General features: G+C 41.2%; 1 protein-coding gene and 1 non-coding gene across 2 annotated transcripts in view; one reads left to right on the forward strand and one right to left on the reverse strand.

Annotated features, from left to right (window-relative positions):
• The window catches only part of GRID2 (glutamate ionotropic receptor delta type subunit 2), a 1,666,133-nt gene that overhangs the window by 8,156 nt on the left and 1,631,731 nt on the right, over window positions 1–26,246 (reverse strand). The gene's annotated exons all lie outside the window — the stretch shown is intronic.
• TRNAS-GGA (transfer RNA serine (anticodon GGA)) lies at window positions 21,421–21,492 on the forward strand. Its single transcript has one exon. It is a non-coding gene; the product is annotated as a tRNA-Ser (tRNA).

Genomic DNA, 26,246 nt, shown 5'->3' on the forward strand with positions numbered 1-26,246 from the left:
TTATTTTAAAAAATATGCAAAATGTAAGAGAAATTGAGCCTTTTCAGATGGACTGACAAGTTCCAGCCTTAGCAATGTTTCTGTTTATTTGATGGATGACTAAAATAAGACTTCCTTAGTGTCTCACTGAACATTTTTCCAGCCATGTTTATAGAAACCACTCGGGAAAACAGACACCTGTGAATTTTTCTTTTGAAACAAAAGCAAGACATAGCAACTGATTAGAAATTAGTTGGCTGAATTCAATTGGATTTTAAATTAAACTTTTAATTAGAATAAAGAGTTAAAGGGTATACTGGAGACACCACACCTACCCAAATCATACTGATTAGTTACTTTTATTGATTAAGATTACCGGATAACAATACCATCTCTATTTTACTACTAAAATTGTGAAATGATTAATTTTTAAAAAATTTTAGTTATTAGCTAGCTTCCAAATATTTATTTATTTAAAATAAGTAGTTACTTGGCTTGACTGACTATTTTCTAGTCTTTTGTTTCTGTTCTATCCCCCACCTCAAGTCAATGTGGATATTATCTAACTATTTTTCTAAAAGAAAAATGGGGCACAAAGACAGAAATATAGATCAATGGAACAAAATAGAAAGCCCAGAGATAAATCCACACACATATGGACACCTTATCTCTGACAAAGGAGGCAAGAATATACAATGGAGTAAAGACAATCTCTTTAACAAGTGGTGCTGGGAAAACTGGTCAACCACTTGTAAAAGAATGAAATTAGATCACTTTCTAACACCACACACAAAAATAAACTCAAAATGGATTAAAGATCTAAACGTAAGACCAGAAACTATAAAACTCCTAGAGAAGAACATAGGCAAAACACTCTCCGACATAAATCACAGCAGGATCCTCTATGACCCACCTCCAAGAATACTGGAAATAAAAGCAAAAATAAACAAATGGGATCTAATTAAAATTAAAAGCTTCTGCACAACAAAGGAAACTATAAGCAAGGTGAAAAGACAGCCTTCTGAATGGGAGAAAATAATAGCAAATGAAGCAACTGACAAACAACTAATCTCAAAAATAAACAAGCAACTTATGCAGCTTAATTCCAGAAAAATAAAAGATCCAATCAAAAAACGGGCCAAAGAACTAAATAGACATTTCTCCAAAGAAGACATATGGATGGCTAACAAACATGAAAAGATGCTCAACATCACTCATTATCAGAGAAATGCAAATCAAAACCACAATGAGGTACCACTTCACACCAGTCAGAATGTCTGCGATCCAAAAGTCTGCAAGCAATAAATGTTGAAGAGGGTGTGGAGAAAAGGGAATCCTTCTACACTGTTGGTGGGAATGCAAACTAGTACAGCCACTATGGAGAACAGTGTGGAGATTCCTTAAAAAATTGCAAATAGAACTGCCTATGACCCAGCAATCCCACTGCTGGGCATACACACTGAGGAAACCAGAATTGAAAGAGACACATGTACCCCAGTGTTCATCACAGCACTGTTTATAATAGCCAGGACATGGAAACAACCTAGATGTCCATTAGCAGATGAATGGATAAGAAAGCTGTGGTACATATACACAATGGAGTATTACTCAGCCATTAAAAAGAATACATTTGAATCAGTTCTAATGAGGTGGATGAAACTGGAGCCAATTATACAGAGTGAAGTAAGCCAGAAAGAAAAACACCAATACAGTATACTAACACATATATATGGAATTTAGAAAGATGGCAATGACGACCCTGTATGTGAGACAGCAAAAGAGACACAGATGTGTAGAGTGGACTTTTGGACTCTGAGGGAGAGGGAGAGGGTGGGATGATTTGGGAGAATGGCATTGAAACATGTATACTATCATGTAAGAAACGAATCGCCAGTCTATATCCAATGCAGGATACAGGATGCTTGGGGCTGGTGCACGGGTATGACCCAGAGAGATGTTATGGGGAGGGAAGTGGGAGAGGGGTTCATATTTGGGAACGAATGTACACCCATGGTGGATTCATGTCAATATATGGCAAAACCAATACAGTATTGTAAAGTAAAATAAAGTAAAAATAAAAATTAAAAAAATAAAATAAAAGAACAATGGGCTGATGTTCTGTACAGTTTCCCTATGGGCTCACTACCATTTTTTTTAAGAGATGTTAAGGATCATCAATCAATATTCCAAACCTCTTATTTTAGAAAGGAGGCAGTCTTGGGACTTTACTTGAGTTTCATCACTCCGATATAGTACCGAAGTAGGACTTAATGAAGAGGAAGGACTGATGTAGAGTCACATAAATACAATATCACAATACTTGAGACATTGCATTGCAACAACTCATTTAGAATAATAAACTTTTAATCACCTCATAGACACAACGACACTATGAGACAGGAATCTCAGTAGATCCTAACGATTGTATAAACTATTTAACGGGTGAAATAACACAGTCTGAGGATCATCAACTGGTTTGGCCAAGATCCAACAGCTAAGCAGTGGAAGAAATGAGATCTAAACTCCTGTTTTCTGACTTCTGAGCTTGGCGAGTAACACTGAGGACATTGCCTATAACCTGTTGTTCTTTTTTCCTCTCTCAGGTAAAAATCAGGAGCTGTTGTTGTTAGTCTTCATAAGTCCAGGATGCTCAGATGATAAAAGAGTGTTCAGTGAATGACAGCTGCAGGAATAAACCCAGGATACAGCTAACAGGTCCAGCTCTCTCTTCTACACTCCAGTCCATTTAGAGTGCAGGAGGTGGGATTTGAGAAGACAGAGGAAGACTGAACTCTCTAAGGTACAGAAATACTTCAAACCACTTCAACAAAACTTATTCTACATTGTCAGTAAGAGCAATTCTGCTTCTTGAATGTGGCTTAATGAGGACAGAATTTGCTGGTGGTTTCCTCATACAATTGATGGCCTAAGTACTCCATATCATGTGCATAGTACATGGTCCATACATGATTTAAATTTGACCTGTGGAGTCCAGGGGCTTCCCAGGTGGCGCTAGTGGTAAAGAACCCACATGCCAATGCAGGAGACATAAGAGACACGGGTTTCATTCCTGAGTCAGGGAGATCCCCTGGAGAAGGAAATGGCAGCCCCCTCCAGTACTCCTGCCTGGAGAATCCCATGGACAGAGGAGTGGCGGGCTGCAGTCCATGGGGTCCCGAAGAGTCAGACATGACTGAAGCGACTTAGCAGCACGCATGTGGGGTCCAACCAGTCAGTCCTGAGGCTCTCCCCTCCCTCCCCACCTGTGCTCTCCAGCTGAATTTGCACCATGGTCCTGGGTCTGTAAGCACAGCCACTGGGTTTAGGTGGCTCCTCTAGCCATGGACCCACACTAGTTTTCTAACAAGATGTCTCAGGCTGAGGGCAGGCGCCCTGCCATGTCCAAAGGCTCTGCTGTTTCTATCCTTGCCTTAGAAGTAGGGTTATTTGGAAAGACTGTGGTCCCACAAAATGGAGCCTCTGCTCAGAGCCTCTTTCACTGATGGCTCCCTCACCTCAACCCATCTCTTCTCCCTTTTTGTATTCTGGGGAAATTTTTGGCCCCTTTCCTTCTTAATGCTCTTAGAGTAACTCCCTGGCCTCTCTGCCTCTCCAGACCTCTTAACATTATCTTTCGGATAACTTTAAGTTTGTACCAAAAGCAGAAAAAGCACCTGCTCTCCAGTTTGCAAGGGCTTGGCTCTGAGCTTGGAGTCAGGAGGAAGGAAAAACTGCAGAAAGTAGAACATAGATTGGTATTTCCAAAGTATCTTACCACAGTGCTTTTTGAAATAGTGAGTAAGTGTTTTTCACGAATTACCACTATTGTAAAGTTATAATCACTAGCTTGTAGGGGACTTTCTTTCCATCTTTCCAAGGGCAAATCACCTTGGCATCTTCCCACCTATAGCTACTGAGACATTTCTCTGCAGGGCTTCTAGGAAAGGCAGCTCACAGTTCAGTTGTATCACAGGTTCTCTGACTTGGATGAACTCTTTACATTAGAGCTTCTAGAAAGAGATGTTTTGCTTAAAACTGTGCATTGGAAGTAGGAAACTTTTTTTGTTATAAAAATCTCAAAAAAATAGTACGTCGTTTGACATAAAAGTGGAATTATAACAATTTAATAATAACTCATTGAATTTGAATGGCAACACGTACCCTTTAAAAAAATTGTGGTATAATTACTTCTAAAGTGGTATTAGTTTTTGCTGTACAAGGCAGTGAACCAGCTGTATGTGTACATATATCCTCTCCCTTTTGAGCCTCCCTTCCACACACACCCCCATCCCACCCATTTAGGTCATCACACAGTGCTGAGCTGAGCTTCGTGTGTTATACAGCAGGACCCACTCGATTTTACACATGGTAGTGTATATGTGTAAATGCTGCTTTCTCAGTTTGTCTTACCCTCCCTTCTCTCCCTCCATCCCTCCGTGTCCACTTGTCCATCGTTTACATCTGCACCTCTCCTCCTGCCCTGCAAATGGGCTCCCCTGTATCATTTTTCTAGATTCCACACATTCGCATCACATAGAGGACACAAGATTGCTGGGAGAAGTATCAGTAACCTCAGATATGCAGATGATACCACTTTAATGGCAGAAAGTGAAGAGGAACTAAAGAGACTCTTGATGAAGAAGGTAAAAGAAGAAGAAAGTGAAAAAGTTGGCTTAAAATCCAACATTCAAAAACTGAAGATCGTGGCATCAGGTCCTGTCACTTTATGGCAAATAGATGGGGGAAACAGAGAAGGCAATGGCACCCCACTCCAGCACTCTTGCCTGGGAAATCCCATGGACGGAGGAGCCTGGTGGGCTGCAGTCCATGGGGTGGCTAAGACTCGGACACGACTGAGTGACTTCACTTTCACTTTTCACTTTCATGCATTGGAGAGGGAAATGGCAACCCACTCCAGTGTTCTTGCCTGGAGAATCCCAGGGATGGGGGAGCCTGGTGGGCTGCCGTCTATGGGGTTGCACAGAGTCGGACACGACTGAAGTGACTTAGCAGCAGCAGCAGCAGCAGATGGGGAAAAAGTGGAAACAGTGCCAGATTTCATTTTCTTGGGCTTCAAAATCAATGCAGATGGTAAATGCAGCCATGAAATTAAAAGGCACTTGCTCATTGGAAGAGCAAGACAAACCTAGGCAGCATATTAAACAGCAGAGACATAACTTTGCTGACAAAGGTCTGTCCAATCAAAGCTATGGTTTTTCAGTAGTCGTATATGGATGTGAGAGTTGGACCATAAAGATAGTTGAGTGCCAAAGAATTGCTTTTGAACTATGGTGCTGGAGAAGACTCTTGAGAGTCTCTTGGATTGCAACGAGATCCAACCAGTCAATCCTAAAAGAAATCCGCCCTGATTATTCATTGGAAGGACTGGTGCTAAAGCTGAAGCTCCGATACTTCAGTCCCCTGATGTGAAGAACTGACTCCTTAGGAAAGACCCCGATGCTGGGAAAGATTGATGACAAGAGGAGAAGGGGGCAACAGAGGATGAGATGGTTGGATAGCATCACTGACTCAATGGATGTGAGTTTGAGCAAACTTCAGGAGATAGTGAAGGACAGGGAAGCCTGGCCTGCTGCAGTCCATGGGGTCACAAACAGCAGGTCACGACTTAGTGACTGAACAACAACGGCAACAAGGGACACAATACCTTTTTCAAGTGGATGTCCTCGAAGGCTCCTTCATTGCCCTACAAGTCTCAGATCAAACGCTACTGCCCAGGGAGGGCTTTTCTGACCTCTCTATCTAAATAGGTTCCTCCCTTCTCTATCCTTGACTTTATGTCCTTCAAAACTCTTCCACTACCTGTATTTAGCTGTGTGACCAGCAGAATTCTAAGACACCCTTCACAGCCCCCACATGCGGCTGTGAGCTCCGAGTAGTCCTCCTCCTGCGTGTAGGCGGGACCTGTGACTGTGATGGATGGGCTGTCTCTCCTGTGAGTCCTGGTCAGTTAACGCAGAGGTAATCTTGGCCACCTCATGAGAAGAGTTGACTCACTGGAAAAGACTCTGATGCTGGGAGGGATTGGGGGCAGGAGGAGAAGGGGACGACAGAGGATGAGATGGCTGGATGGCATCACGGACTCGATGGACGTGAGTCTGAGTGAACTCCGGGATTTGGTGATGGACAGGGAGGCCTGGCGTGCTGCGATTCATGGGGTCGCCAAGAGTTGGACACGACTGAGCGACTGAACTGAACTGAACTGAATCAAACGTCAGATGACCTGGTGAGGGCTGACCTAATCAGGTGAGCCCTTAAAAGGGACCGCGTGCCTCCAGAAGTCAGAGGGAACCCATAAGAGTGGCCAAGTAGAAAGGAACCGGGGCAGGAAAAACTGATTCTCCGAACAAGTGAACTTGGGAGGGAACCCTGGCTCCGGAAACGAGTGCCTCTCAGTCCGCAGCTTTATTCCAACCTTGGGAGACCCCGAGCAAACTCAAACACACTCCTTTAAGGCTCTTCCCAGCCAGACGTTTTCACGTTACTTAGTTTCACGTTACTGAAACTAAGCTTATAAAGGTGAAACAATCTATATACGATTTCACATGAACTCCTGCTATTAATATTTGAGACTTGCAGGGAAAGACACCATACTCCTGTTCCTATGTGAATCATATTATTTTCATATCTCAAAGTTAATAATATTTACAGAGGTCAAGAAGAAGTCTGTACCTATTCACCTGGTTATTAGAAAGATAATAAAACTATTTAAAAAAGCAGTAATTTTAATTAAAAAATTATATCAAGCACTAAAGGTAAATGTGAAATGTTATGTTATGGAGGATTTATTGATACTTATTTAAATAAGTGTCAAGTTTAAGTTTAAATTACAGGAGGAAATCCTTTAGCAAAAATCCTTGTGCAGCTAGCTTTGTTTCTGTCTTGTCATTTTTCACATAATGGAAACCTGTAATTAAAGTGGAAATTAAATAAACTGTATATGGTTTCCTTTTGAAAAGTGTTATATGCATTATATACACATATAAATCACTTAGCCGTAGTACAATTTCCCTAAAACATTTTTCTTAAAAAATTTCTCTTGGTTTTGAAGTTTTTCATCTGTTACAGACACACTACCATATACTAAGGTAGTACTGTATTATGAAAAGAAAAAAGTTATTTTCATGATACTGTTCAAAATGTCTAGGATTAAATGTATCATAACTATTTATGATTCTGCTCATTATAGTCTTAACTGTTTCTCTCCATATCAAAACTGCCTTACATGAAAAATATGTCACTGATATTTTAAATTCAATGAATTCTGATCTACTGGGTCATTAGAATCTTTTCTAAAGTAAATAAGATTGTGATAATAGTGGAATATTTTATGAGAGTACTTAAAGATGATGAATCAGGAACCATGGGAATTATTAGTTCTTCTTGTCCACCTCTCACAATCTTTTCCTACTGAAGTTTTCTCCCAAGTTGTGCTGCAGTCCATGGGGTTGTGATGAGTCGGACAGGACAGGGCGACTGAACTGACTTCCATTCTCAAAGAATATCCTAGTAGAACAACAGATGCTGGGAGTTGTAAGGAAAGGAGGGGGATGGGGAGAAAAAATAAAAGAAGAAACGGGCCAAGCACGATTTAAATGCTGAGGGAGTGTGCCATGTTACTTAATTTGAGCTGCACGATGCGAAACAAAACAAAAATTATCCACAAGCTGGCAGAGCCTGCCAAAAGTAAAAGGCAAGGCAGAAACTGAGTTAGCGAGCAACACATTTAAGACATGCTTGTCGAGGTGCTTTGAAGAAAGTGAGCTGCACGACCCCCATCCTCAAGCATAAATAAACGCCAAACAGACTCATTTGCCACGAAGGGTGAATTGTGGAGGTGCGTGGCGCCTGGGTCTCTGCCTCTCCATGGCTCCTGTCCCCAAGCCGTTCTGGTGGGTTTTTGTGTCCCAAAGTTGTCCCTATGCAAACAACAGGTTGAATATTGTAGGTGTGGGTTATTAAAGTGTCCCTGGGACAATGGCAGTCTGTGTCCCATTTGTAACGCTTGGATTAATCTTTGGAAAGTGCACACAAAATGTGACATGATGTTGGCTTCCAACATTATTCAGTCTGCATAGCAGCAAATCCTGCCCTGTCTCCCTGGAAATAAAACTCTGCAGACGTATCACTGCCATGTAAAAAGGAACCTAACGTTCATGCTTGAGGTTAGGGACACCCTGATAGAATTTCTGTTAGGGGTTTGATTTTATAGTTTGGAGAGGCATTTATGAGGGAAACAAGTTGTAGTTTATCATCTCATTCTCTAAAGAAAATCTGCAATCAGGTAAATTATTATTTTTCTGTAGATGGGAAAAATCAGAAAGCCTGTATCTTTGAAAGAGATTTCCACATTAGTATAGAATGAGAATGCAGAACTGGTCCCTGACAAAAGGCAGGATTCTTGGTATTTCCCCTTTTCCCAACTCCTTTCCCCCTTTTGATTTGAAAGGCTCCGGGGGGAGAGCCAAGATGAGAATACTGGGTGAGGAAAGTGTGCTGAGCAGAGGTGGGTTCATCATATTTGCCTGCCTTTTCCCTGCATCCTTCGAGTTTCTGAAGCTTGGAGGTTCAGCCCCATCTCATTGTTCATCAGAAAATTATTTTGTGAACTATATGTCCTGTTCACAAAAGTACTCAGTAGCATTATGGAATTTGGAAAGATGGTCTCTCAAATCATTTGTTTTTAAGGGCACCTCAATGTGATGATTTCAGAAGATGATTAGAACTAGGATAGTAGAAATAGAAAAGGCATGTTAAATTATAGACAACCATCAATAGTGGTTGAAATTTCCATAGAACCAAGTTGGAAAATATTCTGTCTCATTTATGACCAACTTGACACATAGGAGAAACTGGAAGTTGCTTAACAAAACGGAATTCAGGCGAAAGAAATGTCAGGGCATTGTTTTAGAACAATGGCTTTTAAAGTGTGTTACAGATGAATGTCTTTATTTTTATTATTAAAATAGAATCCAGTTACCCCAACTGTAGTTTTTTTGGTCTCATAGGGAAATAAGGCATGATTAAAACAGGTTAGGAATAGCTTCCTTCACATTCTGTGGTGTAGACACTTTCTTATATTACTTTAGCACATGGTCCATCTTTTCATCAAAATAAGCTGAATGCTTAGACTTTGGTCTAGAACAATTGACGAGTTTCCTCATTTATTGCCTTTTAATAAGTAAATTTCACAAATTTTAAGTTGCAAAATATGTTTAAAATACTGCTTTGATTTTTTTTTTGGTACATTGGAAATCAGCATAAGGTTTTATTTGGAAAATAATATAATTTCCATAGGGAAAAAAGGTTAAAACAGTAATTATAGAAGACTATAGCTAAATTACATATACCTTCCGTCACAGTTTACCTAGAAGAGGTGGGAAAAAATCTATGAAGCCAGAAGTCCAGTGCTTTGAAGGGCTTCCCTGGAAGAGGATGTGTGGCAGAGTGGATGGAGAAGTGGCTTCTCCAGTGGGGCACTGGTAGGGCACTCTGTGAATCCTCTCCTCCCCTTGCCCGTTCACTAAGATTACATGCCCTTGTTACATGAACTCTAAAAGAGTGTATTGCTTTTTTCTGCTGTGCCTTCCTTCTTGGGCTTTGTTTTTCGCCTGCAATATACTTGGACCTGCAGAAATGGCTGCATTGATTTCTGCTGTTCTGATGGTCCCTTTATTCAGCATCCAGAGGGGTGTGTGTGTGGAAGGGGTAAGGTAGGGTTGCCAAGCATGATTTTTGTCCTGGGGTGGGGCAAAGGTAAAAGCAGAAGAATATTGAGAGCAGTGTCGATGGGGAAGAAAGTGAAAGCTGAGCTCACAATTCTGCACCAGCCAACTCAGTTTTCCCTTTTCATCCTTGGGATGTCAGATGAAACCCAAACTTACAGGAGGATGGTTTAATGCGATCCACGGGGTCAGCTGTTAGGAACACTTAGAGGCAAGGATGTGTCCAGCACATAACATCACCATCAGCAGGAACAAGTTTTCTCACCAAACACTGAGAGGTTAGAAAGAGTATTGAACTAAAATTGTTCACTTTTGCTGAGCAAAGCCTGTCTTTTTCTGAAGATTTGGGCAGTATATTGTTAGGAGGTATTGTAAGGCTTTAAATACAAATTATGGATATCTGAAAATAATGTGGACAAAATATACTCATTTCTTTTCATTTTTATTTTCATGAACTAAGAGGAAAAACAATATACCCTAAGACCACCTAGCGTCAATCTTTTGGAAAGTACACTATGCCAGCTCTACATATAGGTGTTAGAAACTTCCTTGTAAAGAGAGTAAAAAATAAAATAACCAATGAATTTAAATGTCAACTTTTCCTATCGCTAAAGAGAAGAATATAGTACATTTAAAATAATGTTTTTAAAAGAGGGCTTGAGGGTTTTCCACAAAATACTGTTGCGTATACAAGACTGAAACAACGAAGGTAAAATCTCGACAAATGGTACCACAGCGCCACCATCTGGCCATATGAAAGACAGCAGGTAGTCACTATATTAATCCTGCTGCGGCTAAGTCGCTTTAGTCTTTTTCGGCTCTTTGTGATCCTGTGAGCCATAGCCCTCCAGGCTTCTCTGTCCATGGGAGTCTCCAGGCAAGAACACTGAAGTGGGTTGCTGTGCCCTCCTTCAGGGGATCTTCCTCACTCAGTGATGGTACCTGCCTCTCTTAAGTCTCCTGCATTGGCAGGCCTGTTCTTGACCACTAGCACCACCCGGGAAGCCCCATATTAATAATAAAGGAGCATAAGTTAGTGTTTTCTCTTCCCTAAAAAGAGACTGGAGAAAGGAAAAGAAGGGACTCTTTCAGAGTACCTCTGCTGCTGCTGCTGCTGCTGCTGCTGCTGCTGCTGCTGCTGCGTCACGTCAGTCGTGTCCGACTCTGTGCGACCCCATAGACGGCAGCCCACCAGGGTCCTCCGTCCCTGGGATTCTCCAGGCCAGAACACTGGAGTGGGTTGCCATGTCCTTCTCCAGTGCATGAAAGTGAAAAGTGAAAGTGAAGTCGCTCAGTCTGTCCGACTCCTAGCGACCCATGGACTGCAGCCTACCAGGCTCCTCCGCCCATGGGATTTTCCAGGCAAGAGTACTGGAGTGGGTTGCCACTGCCTTCTCCGGAGTACTGCTACATTTGCCACTAATTACAACAGCGCTGAAGAACCGATGCTTCTGAACTGTGGTGTTGGAGGAGACTCTTAAAGAGTCCCTTGTACTGCAAGGAGATCAAACCAGTCAATCCTAAAGGAAATCAGTACTGAATATTCATTGGAAGGACTGATGCTGAAGCTGAAGCTCCAATACTTTGGCCACCTTATGTTAAGAGTTGACTCATTAGAAAAGACCCTGATGCTGGGAAAGATTGAAGGCTGGAGGAGAAGGGGACAACAGAGGATATGGTTGGATGGCATCACAGACTCAATGGACATGAGTTTGAGCAAACTCAGGGATATAGTGAAGGACAGGGAAGTCTGGGTCCTTGGCATCGCAGACTCAGACATGACAGCAACTGAACAACGTTAGCAACTTAACTACAACAACTAACATCAGAGGTCTCTGGTGTCAGAAAGTGCCTTGATCTCTTTTTCTGTTTCCATTTTAAATTGAAGAATGAGCATATTTTAAATAGATCTAATCTTAAAAGATGAAAGTCTCCCTAATGTTAGAGGTCATTCTTTTCCTTTATTTTGACAGACATAGAAAGACTTCTTCTTCTTTTTTTTTTTTCTAAGTGTTAAAAGCCTTTAATTTTAGTGAGCTTCCCTGGTGGCTCAGTGTTAAAGAATCAGCCTGCAATGAAGGAGACATGAGTTCGATCCCTGGGTGGGGAAGATGCCATAGAGAAGGAAATGGCAACGCACTCCAGTATTCTTTCTTGGGGAATCCCATGGACAGAGGCTCCGGGCTACAGTCCATGGGGTCCCCAGAGTTGGACATGACTTAGTGACTAAACCACTACCAACCAGAAGAACATTATTTCAAAGTGTTAAAAGCCTGTAAGTTTGGTAGAGCTTCTATAAACAGGCTTATCTCCCTGATTTTTAACTTGTCTTTGGATATGGTCTTTTTATAATGTTACTGAGGCTTCTTTTTGTTCTTAAAGCTCAGAGATATTTAAGATAAAGCATATTCCAATACATAATCAGAAGAACAATTTGACCCTGAAGACACGGTGAGATAATTTAATGTATATTTAAAAGCTTGCTTTCTTTGGAATAAAGCTTATCCGTCTAAAATTGGAATGTTTTTAAAAATATGCTTTTTTCTTGCTTTGCTTTCTATTTCAGAGTTTCATAAGATTGCACAAAATTTCTAAGCAGCACAGTGGTACATGTATTTTCATTTGGGTATCTCTTGCCTTCCATAGGATTGGCTTGAAAGATAAGTGTTAGCTCTCACCATATTTTCATTCTAGCAGCATCTATCTTTTATTAATTTGTGCATTTCATTACACAAAAATATGGGCAGAATAATAATATTATGACTCTTTTGAGTCTACTGTGAATGAGGAAAAGGTTTCAAGTGCTTTCCATTAAATATAAGACACTGAAATTCTTTCAGGAAACTATGAAGAGTGTCCTATTATTATTTTCATTTTATAGATGAACAAATGAAACACAGTGACATTGAGTAAATTGCCTTGGGTGACGCAGCTGACAAATAGTGGATCTGAACCCTGACCTTTAGACTCCGTGTCCTTGATGACGACACTAACCTATTTTCCTAGGAGACCAGTATTCTCAAACTATTTAAAATGTTATGCTCTTTTGTATTACAGTATTTTCTCTTTGTACAAGAATGGGGATTATGTGTATGTATAGCTGATTCACACCGTTGTACAGCAGAAACGAATACAACATTGTAAAGGAACTATTCCCCAATAAAAATAATTAATTAAAAAATAAAAAAGAACTTATTTAACATAAAATGCCTTTACAACATTTTATTAAAACATTTCAATAATAATTGATGGTTAAACATTTTTTAAAGGCTAACCTGAAAAAAAAAAGTGAAAACCATTATGTATATTTCCTTCCCTCCATGGAGTCATACACCAAGCACTCAAAATAAGTGACTTGTAAATGAACTTCTGAAAATGAGAATTTTGTAAACGGAAAATTTTTATATTTTACCTTATTTTCTGTCTTAGGTTCTAAATATTCACTTCAGATAATTGTACTGAATTATCCACACTCACTTTATTGAAGTGTATTATAAAAAGTAAACCAGGGAAATCATTGTTTATATTTTGGTTATCTACAAGAAAACTGTTCAGTTTTTTTTTAATACTTGTTAAAATGTTTGAAATATTCTAAAACTCTCTAGAGGTTCAGATTCTTACATTCTATCAATTTTAGAAAGTCTGTGGATATTTAAGTTTTGTATAACAATTAGCCTCCAAAACTACTTTTAAACTGATCTTATCTGAATTTTTTGAAAGTGTAATATGTTCCGTATTACTCTAATGGGGATAGAAAAATACGGGGCTATGTGCAGTGGTTTACTGTCATTCCAGTCAATGTTTTATGAAGAAAAATTGGAAAAAACGTATCAAAAATAGAAGAACATGCTTTTTTGTCTTGTATATGGATTGGAAAATTGATTTTTATCACAATCATGTTGGGGTCACTGGGTAAGTTCCCATTTGATGATGAGATAGGAGGAAGCATGAGCTCAGTATCAGCTTAACTGTTCTATGAAGAGAAGTCATCACTGGAACTTGGATATTTCTTTATTAAAAAATCCCTAATTGTCAGTTGGTGTGGAGCTTGGCTATTATCTTCAGTATTTCTAAGTATTTTAACATGTAAATATGGCATTAATATTTTTGCTTATTTTCTATGAAATTTCATAATGTCTAATTTAGGTTAAATTCAAAAGCAAACATTTAGAATAGCAATTAAATATCAAGTAATGGTTATTAGTTGAAAGTTCGAATTGTAGACACTTTGGGTCACCTAGTATTTGCCTTCTTCGACTCAGATTTTTGCCAAGTGTTATCATTGTACTGCATGCTTAGTCCCTCAATCATGTCCGACTCTTTGAGACCCCTGGACTGTAGCCCACCAGGCTCCTCTGTCCATAGGATGCTCCAGGCAAGAATCCTCGAGTGGGTTGCCATGCCTTTTTCCAGCGGATCTTCCCAACCCAGGGATCCAACCCAGGTCTCCTGCATTGCAGGCGGATCCTTTACCACCTGAGCCACCAGGGAAGACCCCGAGAATACTAGAGTGGGTAGCCTATCCCTTCTCCAGGGGACCTTCTGGACCCAGGAATTGAACTAGGGTTTCCTGCGTTGCTGCTGAATTCTCTACAAGTTGAGTTAACAGGGAACCCAGTATTATCATTATCCATGGGCTTTCCAGGTGGCGCTAGTGGCAAAGAATCTGCCTGCCACTGCAGGAGACATAAGAGACTTGGGTTCAGTCCTTGGGTCAGGAAGATCCCCTGGAGTAGGAAATGGCAACTCACTCCAGTATTCTTACTTGGAAAATCTCATGGACAGAGGACCCTGGTGGGCACGATTGCGCACAACAACATCATTTTCCATGTGTTTTAGCTATCACTTGGGAGATAGGATGTGAAGAGGGGAAAGACTGTGAGGAATAAAATGATTATTTCTCTGTTCCCCCCAAATTTTGTTGCCCATTGAATGACTTTCCATCTTCTTACCCTTAGGCACTTATCTTTGTCCTGTGACTTCAATTCTGAATGTTTTAGCTAAACCCGGGCTCTAGGTTTTCAGTGTATTGCTGAAGCTGCACCTGGATATTTCACCTTCATTTCAAATGATATTTCTAAAACCAAATATGTCCTTTTACTCCACATATGCTCTCCCTGAGTCTGCTCTTCCTCCAGATAGCCAACTCTGAATCTGTCAGGATGTTTGAGTCTTTCTTCCCTTTCTGCAGCTAAGTCATATTATATCTGTGTATGTCCCATGTCAACTTAACCTCACTATGAAAGTTGCTCAGTCATGTCCGACTCTTTGCCAGCCCATGGACTATACAGTCCATGGAATTCTCCAGGCCAGAATACTGGAGTGGGTAGCCTTTCCCTTCTCCAGGGAATCTCCCCAACCCAGGGATCGAAACCTGGTCTCCCGCATTGCAGGCGGAGTCTTTACCGGCTGAGCCACAAGAGAAGCACCAACCTCACCGTGAAGCGCCTTGTTAAATCTCATGACATTCGGTCATTCAAGAATGACCATCCTGATGCCAGACATTGTTTCAGGCACTGAGGAAACTGAAAAAGAATACTGAAAAATCCCTGCTTACATTAGAGCAGAAAGAGAAAGACTATACCAGATCAGTAAATTATCTAGTGTTAGTACACGGACATAGTAAATCATAAGTGATATGAACACAAATGGAGACGTACAAACTGCTGTATTTAAAATGGAAGACCAACAAGGACAGACTGGACAGCACACAGAATGCTGCTCAATGTTACGTGGCAGCCTGGATGGGAGGGAATTTGGGGGATGCATGTGTATGTACAGCTGAGTCCATTTGCTGTTCTTCTGAAACCATCACAACATTGTGAATAGGCCATATCCCTATGTTGTTGTTATTGTTCAGTAGCTCATTTATGTCTGACTCTTTGCAACCCCATAGACTGCAGCACACCAGGCCTTTGTCTATCCCTATACAAAATAAAAAATTTTTAAAAAAGGATATATAAAAAAATGAAAACAAATTGGGCCATGTAGGAGAAGATGGAAAATGTTGGGGGAAGGGGTCATATCTTTAATTAGGATAGTTTGGGTAGGTTTCACTGACCCTGGATTTTTTGTTTGTTTGTTTGTTTTTGACCCTGGATTTTAACTTCATAATTCCTTTTAATGTCATGCTTTACACAGAACCTTGTTTATCGTCCTTGAACTATGTAATCACCAATTCTATTAATTTTCTCAGAAACATCATTGTGCTTTCATTTTCATTTGGACTACTTTTTGTCTTGTTCAGTCTCAAGCCTATGAAACCTCCTTACTTGCCTCTATGCCTCTAAGGCAGTGAGGGCAGACGCTTAGTGAAACTGTTTCCACGTGACCCTGCTGCGGTAAGCCAGTGGGCTGTGAGCCAGAGCATTAAAACCCCCAGAATCCTCTACATTCTCTCCCTACTTGGTCTGCCAGCTGGATGCAACAAGCCCCTCCCTGGGGGTGGGGTGGGGGGACTCCAAAGTCCTGGGGCATGAGAGTCACTGGATAGGAGGAACCCCCTCCTAAAGCATCACATGGAAGACAACCCTTCGCTTGTTTTTGAACTTTATACGAGTGAAAAATAGTCTATTGGATTAAGCCTCTAGGGTTGGAAGAGGGAGTTTTTTTATACCAAGTATCACTACTTACCCTAATTAATGTGGCTTCCTTCTATACATCCTGTACCACTGGGACACCCGTTTTAGATGAACATTTTGTAGTACTACACTGAGTCATTGCTGTCCTTTATTCATAACCTAGGTAAAATCTACAGCTGTGGTTAAATCCAACTCTATCTCCCTGTGGCTAAACAGAAGCTGCTGAGAATGCCTGGAAAAAACTCACAACTAAACAGACCATATGGGGGCCTCTAACCTCAGATGGGCCCTCAAAGCTGAATGCTGGCCCGACTGTGTTGCTGTCCTGGTCCCTCCGCTCCTTGTTCTTCTAAAACAGATGACGCCTGACCCTCACCAATGATTTGCTTCCTCTATCTTATAAAAACACTGGAATCAGACAGAGCTCTCACTAAAGCCTTGCTACTGAACCTAGACATCCACCTGCATTCACACTCATCCTTTCGCCCTCTCATGCAGTTACAGTAAAATATGTATCCCTTCTCTTATTGAAAATGAATTATGCCCTGGGTCCAATTCTTTTTGTCGTTTGAATATCCTGCTTGCTACTGTACTCTCAGTGAATAAAGAACCTGCCTGCAATGCAGGAGATGCTGGAGATATGGGTTTGATTCCTGGGTTGGTAAGATCCCCTGGAGGAGGGCACGACAACCCACTCCAGTATTCTTGCCTGGAGAATCCCACGGACAGAGGAGATTGGTGGGCTACAGTCCATGGGGTTACAAAGAGTCCGACATGACTGAAGTGGCTGAGCACAGCACTGTACTCTCAGCATTGACCTCTATCCTGGTTCTTTCCTCTTGCATTTAAATGTGTCTCTCCTGTCTTGGAAACAAATATCCTCGTTGGTCCTAGTCTCTCCTCTGGGTACAGCTCCTTTCCCCTCCTCTCTTTCATCATCATATTCCTTGGAAGAAAGTGTATTACCCTTCCACTTACTCTTTCTCTGACTGCAGTCTGGTTTCAGCTCCCTCAGCCTCCCGAGCACTCTTCTTGCCATGATTGGGAGAACCTTCACGTTGCTAACTCTAACAGGTGCTTTCCTTCTCTGAGTGGCACCCAACAATATTGGCCACTCTCCACCAGGCACTCTCTTCCCATAACTTCTGAGACTGCTTGCTCCTATAGCTTTCTTCCTTGATTGTTTAGGCAGTATACCCTTCCATCTTTTGATCAAATGTTGATCTTCCTCAGGGTCCTATGTCCAGATCTTATTTTCTGCTAACTAGACCCACTTATTCCTTGGATGATTTTGTAAGGTCTCATGAGTCCACCTACACTAAATACTTCAGAAATACCTTAGTCCCAAACTCAGACCCATTCTCTCTCTAGAACCTTTCCACCTCCTTCCTTTCCCCCTGTTACTACCAGACACAAGGACTCCACCTTGATTGCCACACGAGGTTCCTACTGGTCCACCTTTCTCGGATCTTGTCCTTCTCCAAAACTTTCTCCTAGGGCGGCTCGAATGAGTCTATGTGATCAGGCCACTACTCCACTCTGAAATCTTGAATGGCTCCCTCGTGTCGCCTAGAACTTTATTCCTTAAAAATACAAATTCTTTAATGTGGCTAATGGAGCATTTTCCAGGCCAGCCCTCAACCTCTTCATTTTAATCCCGCGATAGTCTCCTTTCCCTCTAAATTTCAGCTCGGGCAACCTCTTGCAGTTCCCAGAATTAATCTTGCCCTCTGGCATCAGGTTTGCACTATGCTGGTCACCCGGGGTGAACAACCGTGGTCCCCTCCTGCCTGGTTGACTCTCACCTTTCCTGCAGGTCTAGCTGGGAGTCCCGGCTGGGGAGCTTGCCTATTCCTGCTCTGGCTTGCAAATCACCTTACGTTTCCATGACCACAGCACTTACTGCGATTTATTGTCACTGTCTGTTAAATTGTCTGTTTTCCCCAGTAGACTATAAACACTGTCATATTTCTAAAATTCACAGATGTTCAAAAATGGGATAGATTGTAAACAGGCTGAGACTCAAACATTAGGTTGGTGGTTGGGCTTGATGTTTATAGCTTCATCGTCTGAAGTCCTTACTGCTCTTCATGGGCCACGTGTTGCAGCCAAATGATTTGCTCTTTCTCAAATGTGCTTTGTGTTTTTCTCCTCTGTGAGTTGCATCATATCTTTCCCCTTTACCTAATGATGTCTCTCTATTCTATGTTTGTGGAAATTATACTGTTTCTTGAAGCCCAGTTCCAAAACCGTCTTCTCCACGAAGCCATTTTATCACCCTGGAGAAACGTCTTGCTTGCTTTTCTCTGAATTTGAAAAACATTACAGACTATTTCAAAGTACTTATCATATGTCATATGTCATTTAAAATCATTTTGTATTTCAACAAAAGGGTTTCTTGGGGAGAATCTTCTCTCCCTTCTCTGAATTCCTGTAATACATGATGTCACTTTTATGGAACAGATTATACTCTGCCTTATGTGGTAGTTATGCATATACACGACATCTCTTCTTAATAGCTTTGGAAGTCTTGCAGGTTTATATGCAATCCAGTGCCTAGAATCTTGTCATATATATGAACTCTCAAAATAAAATCGTTGAATGCTTCTACCAACCTCCTAATCTTCTGTCTGACTCCATAAGCCCCTGCCTGCCCCCCTCCCCACACATTGGCTTTCAAGCCAAATAGTTTCATTCCTAGTCCAATCCTCATCAAGTGTATTTTTCCATTTCCTCTTTGCACGTTGCTTTTACAGCATACGTTCATATCTCTGATTGTCAAAATCCTGCCTCTTTGGCTCAGATATCGCTTCTCTGTGCAGGATGCCTTGGTGCTATCTGGCAGAAAAGACTTTTGGCCAAGGTCTTTGGCCATGGCTTAGTGGACCACAGAAATACCTTGAAAAAATTAAATCAGCATCCTGATTTAAGAAATCATGTGCATTTCCCTAGTAAGATGGGTAGGAGCAAGGTGAGCCGGAAAAGAGTGACACTTAGGAGACCTCATGCATGTTTCCAGACACTTGCCTCGTAGCTGTAGGGCTGGAAAAAGGAGGTCAAGAAGTGGAGCATTATATAAGCTGACTCAATAGGCATTTGTTTTTCTAATGGTTCCATCTAAGGAATTCCAAGAAAGAGGGGAAGGGAACCTGAAAATTTGCTGACACACCACTGGTGGAGATAAGGAGGCTGAGCAGGAGGATGGACAGGTTTGCTGGGTTTTGACCAGCCCTCTGGTGTAGATGCTGATCTAGCAGGGTTTTTCTTAGAATCTGTTTATGTTTTCTAGGCAACTATAATGTGTGTGGTATTTGTATTCATCTTTTATGAACATTTTATTTACTGCTTGAAATTTCTATACCAAAAATATATCAGTTAGTGAGGACCAGTTGATTTTTATGAAACCACATAGTGTACAAAGCTTCTTACAGCTCTGAGGGATCATAAGAGGGTCCTCTCCCTCCCATCTCTCTTTGATTCCAGGAGCAGTCTGCTGTGGTCCACAGGTTATGAGTTTGTTTTGTTTTTAAACTATTCAGTTAGCATCAGCAATAGCAAGTTTGCAGAGATATGATGAGAATGGAGTGAAACAACATGTATGGAGTCCAGTCCTGTGCCTGACATGTGGTCTGCATGCCCCCCCGCACTCCGCCCACCCCCACCCCCACTCCAACCCCCACCCTAACCCCCAGCCATAGTTGCTATACTCAGGAGGACATAAATATTGGCCTACAAAGAATAAGAATTGTAGCAGAAATTGGCAACTTAATTTTGAGATGAGCATGGATTAAACTTTCCTACATTTGAAATAATTCTATCTGAGGCTATAGTCCAAGTATTTCATTTAGTGAGATTCAGAATATATGTCTGGGCAAATTGCCTTGAAATCCTTACACTGTGTAGATGTTTAATACAACCTGTGTACACAGTTTGTGTGCTGTTTTCTAGGAAAGAAAGATTAGCGTGTATGTGTGTGTGTGAATCATAGCTTATATTTTAAAAATGAGACTGGAGCAAGAGCAAATTGTGAGGAATTCTATTGTCAATTTGAAAACAGGCTTAACCAGGGTTATTCTAAATTTATAAAGGCACATACTACCAATTTCTGGTTTTATATTTGATAAAAGGCATTTTTTCCTTAGACCTGGAAAATCGCCTTTGACCTCTTAAAAGTGAACCATCATCATAACCTCAGTGTCAAGAGATAAAGCTGGCAGACAACATCTGGAACAAAATTAGTCTTTTTGATGGCACCTGCCTGTTGAAAGCTCACCTCTGAAACACTCAAAAAGGATAGGATTGGCGATGATGACTATTTCAGACCTGACTTTTTATTCTCTTGCAGTTCACTTAACTGTGCTAGTGATGCTTTCTGACCTCTCTGAACTCTCCTGAAATAGACTCAGAACTCAAAGCACACAGCAATTACGGGAACCAAGCACAGTTAGTTCTACAAGTATTTGATTTGACTCATGCCAAGTACACTGGCTTTCACATAGCAGGTGTTTGTAATGTTTGGGCTAATTTTAGTTTGTTCTTTTATAAGACAAGCCTGTATTTAGAACATTTTCTTTGAATTTCTGTTCAGGTATGTCTGCTCCATGGTTGTTCTAGCCAGCCTAATTTTTTTAAGCTAGGGAACTTGGTTCCAGCTTGTTTTTCTGTTAGGACTTTGGAGATATTGGGTCTGTGTCAAGCTGCCATGATGGGATTTGAGTCTCTGTCACAGTGTCACAGTTTGCTCAATTCTGGGTATTCACTGTGTGGTGAAAGAATTAGTCACTCTGTTGTGTCCGACTCTTTGCAGTCCCATGGACTGTAGCCCACCAGGCTCCTCTGTCTATGGCAAGAATTCTCTAGGCAAGAATACTGGAGTGGGTAGCCATCCCCTTCTCCAGGGGATCTTCCCGACCCAGGGATCAAGCCTGGGTATCCTGCATTGCATTGCAAGCAAATTCTTTACCATCTGAGCCACCAGGGAAGTGAGCAAAATGACAAATGTCATGGAGAAAAAAACGGATGGAGCTTGTTCTATAACATTTTAAAGAACCAGTTGGGGTAACTTTTGACACAGTACAAAGGGAAACTATAAGGAAGAGTAACAGTGAAGCGGGGCTTCCCTGGTGGCTCAGAGGTTAAAGCGTCTGCCTGGAATGCAGGAGATCCGGGTTCGATCCCTGGGTTGGGAAGATCCCCTGGAGAAGGAAATGGCACCCCACTCCAGTACTCTTGCCTGGAGAATCCCATGGACGGAGGAGCCTGGTGGGCTACAGTCCATGGGGTCACAAAGAGTTGGACACGACTGAGGCAATGGAAAATGTTGACTGCTGCAGTGAGTTGCCTCAGAAAACATCTGACTTGAAATCTTGGTCACCTGTCAATAATGTGTCATTCGGAATGTGAGGGAAATATCACTGAAAGTCAAATATGTAAACAGATCAGAGCAAAGGTAGCTCTGACTGAAGCCCAGGGGGCCCCACTTCAGACCAGCATCCCAGAAATCTTGAGGAAAACTTAGGCACCTGTGGAGCACAGATTAAAAATCATGGACTCTAGACAATGCCTCAGGTCCGCCCCCCCCCCCCCCACCCCCGCCCCGCCCCGCCCCGCCCCGCCAATACCAGTTTGGAATCTGTCACTCAAGCTTCAACGGAAGGAAAATAAACAATTCTCAATCCTATGATTTCTTCTATTTTAAACTTCCCAACTTAAGAAAAAATGGAGATTAACAAGAAAAAAATATTCTTCTGACTTCAGTACTTTTTGATAAAATTGTTTCCACTTTTCTAGCATCTAACCTTGAAAAATCAGTCATATATGATTCTCTTTTACACTCTATATTCAGTGAACCATTAAGTTCTCTTAATTCTTCTTTCAAAATATATCTGCCATCTGTAACCTCTTTCCTTTTTTCAGTTACCACTGAGCTCAGCTCACACCTGAACTATACTGCACAAGGGTTTCCATTGGCCTCTTATCTGTTCCATTCCCTGAATCACTAATAGCTTAAACTTCATAAAGAACCTCTTTAAGAGCCTGAGTTTTCCTTCAGTTAAATTCTTCAGTGGGCTCTCCAATGCCCATGGAAATCTCCAGCACACCATTGTCATGAGCCTCTGTGAACACCAGCCCTGTTTCAATCTCCTGCTAATGGTTCAAAGACTGAAATTCAAAGGGAGGCACAGCCAGCAACTGGCACCATATGTCACTCTCCCATAACACTCGAATTTTGGGCAAATATTTAGGCCCCAGGGAGGGTGGGGAAGCGGCAGCACTTTGATCCCAAGATTGATTTACGTCTGACTTTGTAATCAACATGTTGGATAAGTAACAAGCATTCCCCTGTGCTCAGTACACACCAATGATTTCCCATCTCTCGCAGAATAAAACCCCAAATCTGATGGGATTCTATAAAGCCTTATAAGTGGGTTCTGTGTTCCCCTTTGGGCTCTTTTCCTCCCTTCCCTCCCATCACCCATTCCAGTCCAGCTACACTGATTTCCCCACTGTTCTTCAAACATGCCCATACACCCCTACCTCAGAGTCTTTGTACTAGCTGTCCCCAAAGTCTGGATGTTCTTTCCTCCAAGAGCAGTATGACTAACTCTTTCACTCCCTTTAAGGCAGGGGTCCCCAAACTCTGGCATCTAATGCCTGATGACTGAAGGTGCAGCTGATATAATAATAATAGAAATAAAGTGTCCAATAAATGTAATGCACTTGAATCATCCTGAAACCGTCCCCTACTCCTATCCCAGTCCGTGAAAAAACTGTTTTCCATGAAATGGCCCCTGGTGCCAAAAAGGCTGGGGGCCGCTGCTTTAAAGCTTCAGTCAAATGTTGACTTATTAGGGAGACCTCCCTGGTTACCTTATTTAATATAAAGCAAATCCCACTTTCACTTTGGCCTTCCTGCTCCTCCTCTTTGTCTTTCTCTACAGCACTTATCATCTGTTAGACAGTGTGCTTCACTTATTTATCCTGCTTATAGTTTATCTCTTTCAGTTCAGTTCAGTTCGGTTGCTCAGTTGTGTCCAAGTCTTTGTGACCCCACGGATTGCAGCATGCCAGGCCTCCCTGTCCAGCACCAACTCTCGGAGTTTACTCAAACTCATGTCCATTGAGTTGGTGATGCCATCCAACCATCTCATCCTTCAGTTGATTGTAAATGCCATGAGGGCAGGGATTTCTGTCTTGTTTACTGCTGTATCCCCAGCACGTAGAATAGTTCCTGCACTTAGTAGGATCTCAGTGATGATACGTTGAACACATGAATGGATGAATGAACAGGAGAGTATGATCTCTCGTGCCCAGTCTATAGGCATCTTCCCACAGTCTCACCCAGCTTCACTTCCTGCTACTTCCTGATGCAAAACCACATTCTAGACATCATGGGCTACTGCTCTTCTGGGCATTCTCTCCCTTTCTTGTGCTTTGGTTGCCCTGTTCCCTCCACTGGGAGGCCCTTTTGCATTCTTCTCACCTTTCCTCTGGGCTCCCCAGGTGGTGCTAGTGGTAAAGAACCTGCCTGCCAATGCTGGAGCCGTAAGAGACGTGGTTTGATTCCTGAGTCAGGAAGATCCCCTGGAGGAGGGCGTGGCAACCCACTTGCCATGGGGAATTGTATGGACCAGAGGAGCCTGGTGAGCTACAGTCCATGGGATGACAAAGGGTCAGACATGACTGAAGTGACTTAGCATACATGCATGACCTTTCCTCTAAGCTTAGGCTAAATTTCTACTTACTCCATGAAACCATCCCAAGTCACATAGCCTCATTCTTCTTCTCTTCTCATAGAATGTTTTCTTGATAGCACTAATCTGACAATTAAATGTACTGTGTATCATAAGTCATATTCTTGTCTTCTGATGTTACTTAAACCATGAGTTTTTATTCAAAGTTTAAAATGCGTCTATTTTGTTTCTCCAGCTTTGGAAGCTCTCTTAGCTAAGTCTCGGTGTAAGTGAATAAAATGGCTCATGGGCAGAGCTCTTGGCCAGGGGCCCACCCTACCGCCCTGATGATGAGGGCACCAATACCTCAGCACCTCCCATCTCCTGCTGCTGAGGAGTATGCCTTAGTGCACCGCTTAGGAAGGCTCTGTCTAAGATGCCTTGCTCATAGTGGGTGCTCAGACAGTGTCCATCAATGGACCGATTGATCTTGTGTGGTTGTTTTGTTCCTAATATTCTCTTTGCAGCCTATGTATTAATACTCATTTTTAAAAGAGACACAAAATCATTATTATGATTAAAATACATCATTAAAATGTCATTTAATGGTGATGAACAAGAAAGAATTATATATGAATTGGTGATTGAGCAGTATAGGACTTACCATGTTAATTGGACACACCAAAAGCTATAAAGGCTACATGTGTGAGAGGTGATTTTGTTCACGTGTTGCTCAGATTATGAACAATTGTTTTTACCATGACATTTCCATGGAGAAATCTGAGTGAGTGAGCAATAAGTTTTAAAATGCTTGGTTATGCAGAATTGAATCTGGAAGGTCTACACTGCTTATTTTTAATTTTTATACTTAATTTGGAAAAAAGTATTATATTCATTAAAAACATTGTGTGAATGAAAGTTCTGCATTTGATCTCTAGGGTCAATTATGTCAATTAGACATATGATGGGGCTCTAATCCATCTAACAACTAATATTCAAAGTGTTTTCTAACATCACCTACAAAAGTAGATGAAGTTACTTCTGTAGCACATTAGGTATCAATAACTATTCTGAGAACAAAAAGTCAAACTAAACAGCTCGGCACATTGACACGTTTATTTTCAGCTTATTTTTACTGTGCTTTGATATCGAAAAACAAGTCTTATAGCCAACTTTTATAAATGGATATTAATAGAAGGCTAGCATTAAGTTCAAATAGCATTAACTATTTGAAAGTCAGTTTTAACACAGTTCTGAAGAAGAATTAAATATCACCTATGAACTCCTTATTTATGTAGTGTGAAATAGATAGAGATATCTCTTGCTCCATGAAATGGCTATGATTCTGAAAAGTTTTCTATAACTTAAAATTTTGCAAATTGAACCTCATTTTATTTCACATTAGAATAATAAAGGCCTGCTATTATGAACCCTTTGGGTAGTGAATAAGCAAACTGTAATTTGTTTACTGATATCCAACACTGATGTTTAATTTTTTAAATGAAAAATAGCCATAGGTATAGGCTACTTGATTCCTAGAATCTTCAAAACAACTTTAAAAATTAAAGTTTGCCTCTTCTTCTACTTCAAATTTTATGGCAGGAAAATTACCTATTAAAATATTTGTATTTATTATTCCGTCCCTCTCTGGTTCTGACATTTTACTGTTCTTTGATTTTATGACATATGCTTCTTCTTTTGAAATAGCTGAAAGCTTAATTCGTTTTAAATGAATGATAATTAATATAAAATTTTTGGAATTTTCTATCATATCACAGATAATTTGAGACTTTTGAAATATGTTGCCAATTCTATAGGTTGGAACCTATAGAGTTTTTCCAAAAGGAAAAGGGGCCTCATTCTTAATGAAGTCCAGAAAGGTATGTTTGTGGCACAAGGTAGGTAACAAGTGCAGACAACAGTTTCTCATCTCCACTGGGAATAAATCCCAGAAACGCGCAAAACCAGTCCAAAGATGACCCTTTGTCTTAAATGGTGTGTAATAGCATGTTAGGGTAGAGCTTTTAGATATGCAAAAATTTATCAACTTTGAACAATATGCGCTTTGTTACTAATATTCTAAGGAAACAAATGAAAGCTGTTGAAAAAAAGAAAGTAAGCAAAGTCAGGTGAGAAAACCCGCCGCAGCTCATTTAGTGTTTCTGTTCCCACAGTAGGCTGAATCGTTAGGTGGTGCAGTCGCTCTGTGCCTCTGTGCAGCTCTGCAAAATGCAGCAAAACCACGTCTTTTCTGTTCTCCTGGGGGTGTG

This window comes from Ovis canadensis, chromosome 6 (assembly GCF_042477335.2).
Source record: "Ovis canadensis isolate MfBH-ARS-UI-01 breed Bighorn chromosome 6, ARS-UI_OviCan_v2, whole genome shotgun sequence".
NCBI lineage: Eukaryota > Metazoa > Chordata > Mammalia > Artiodactyla > Bovidae > Ovis > Ovis canadensis.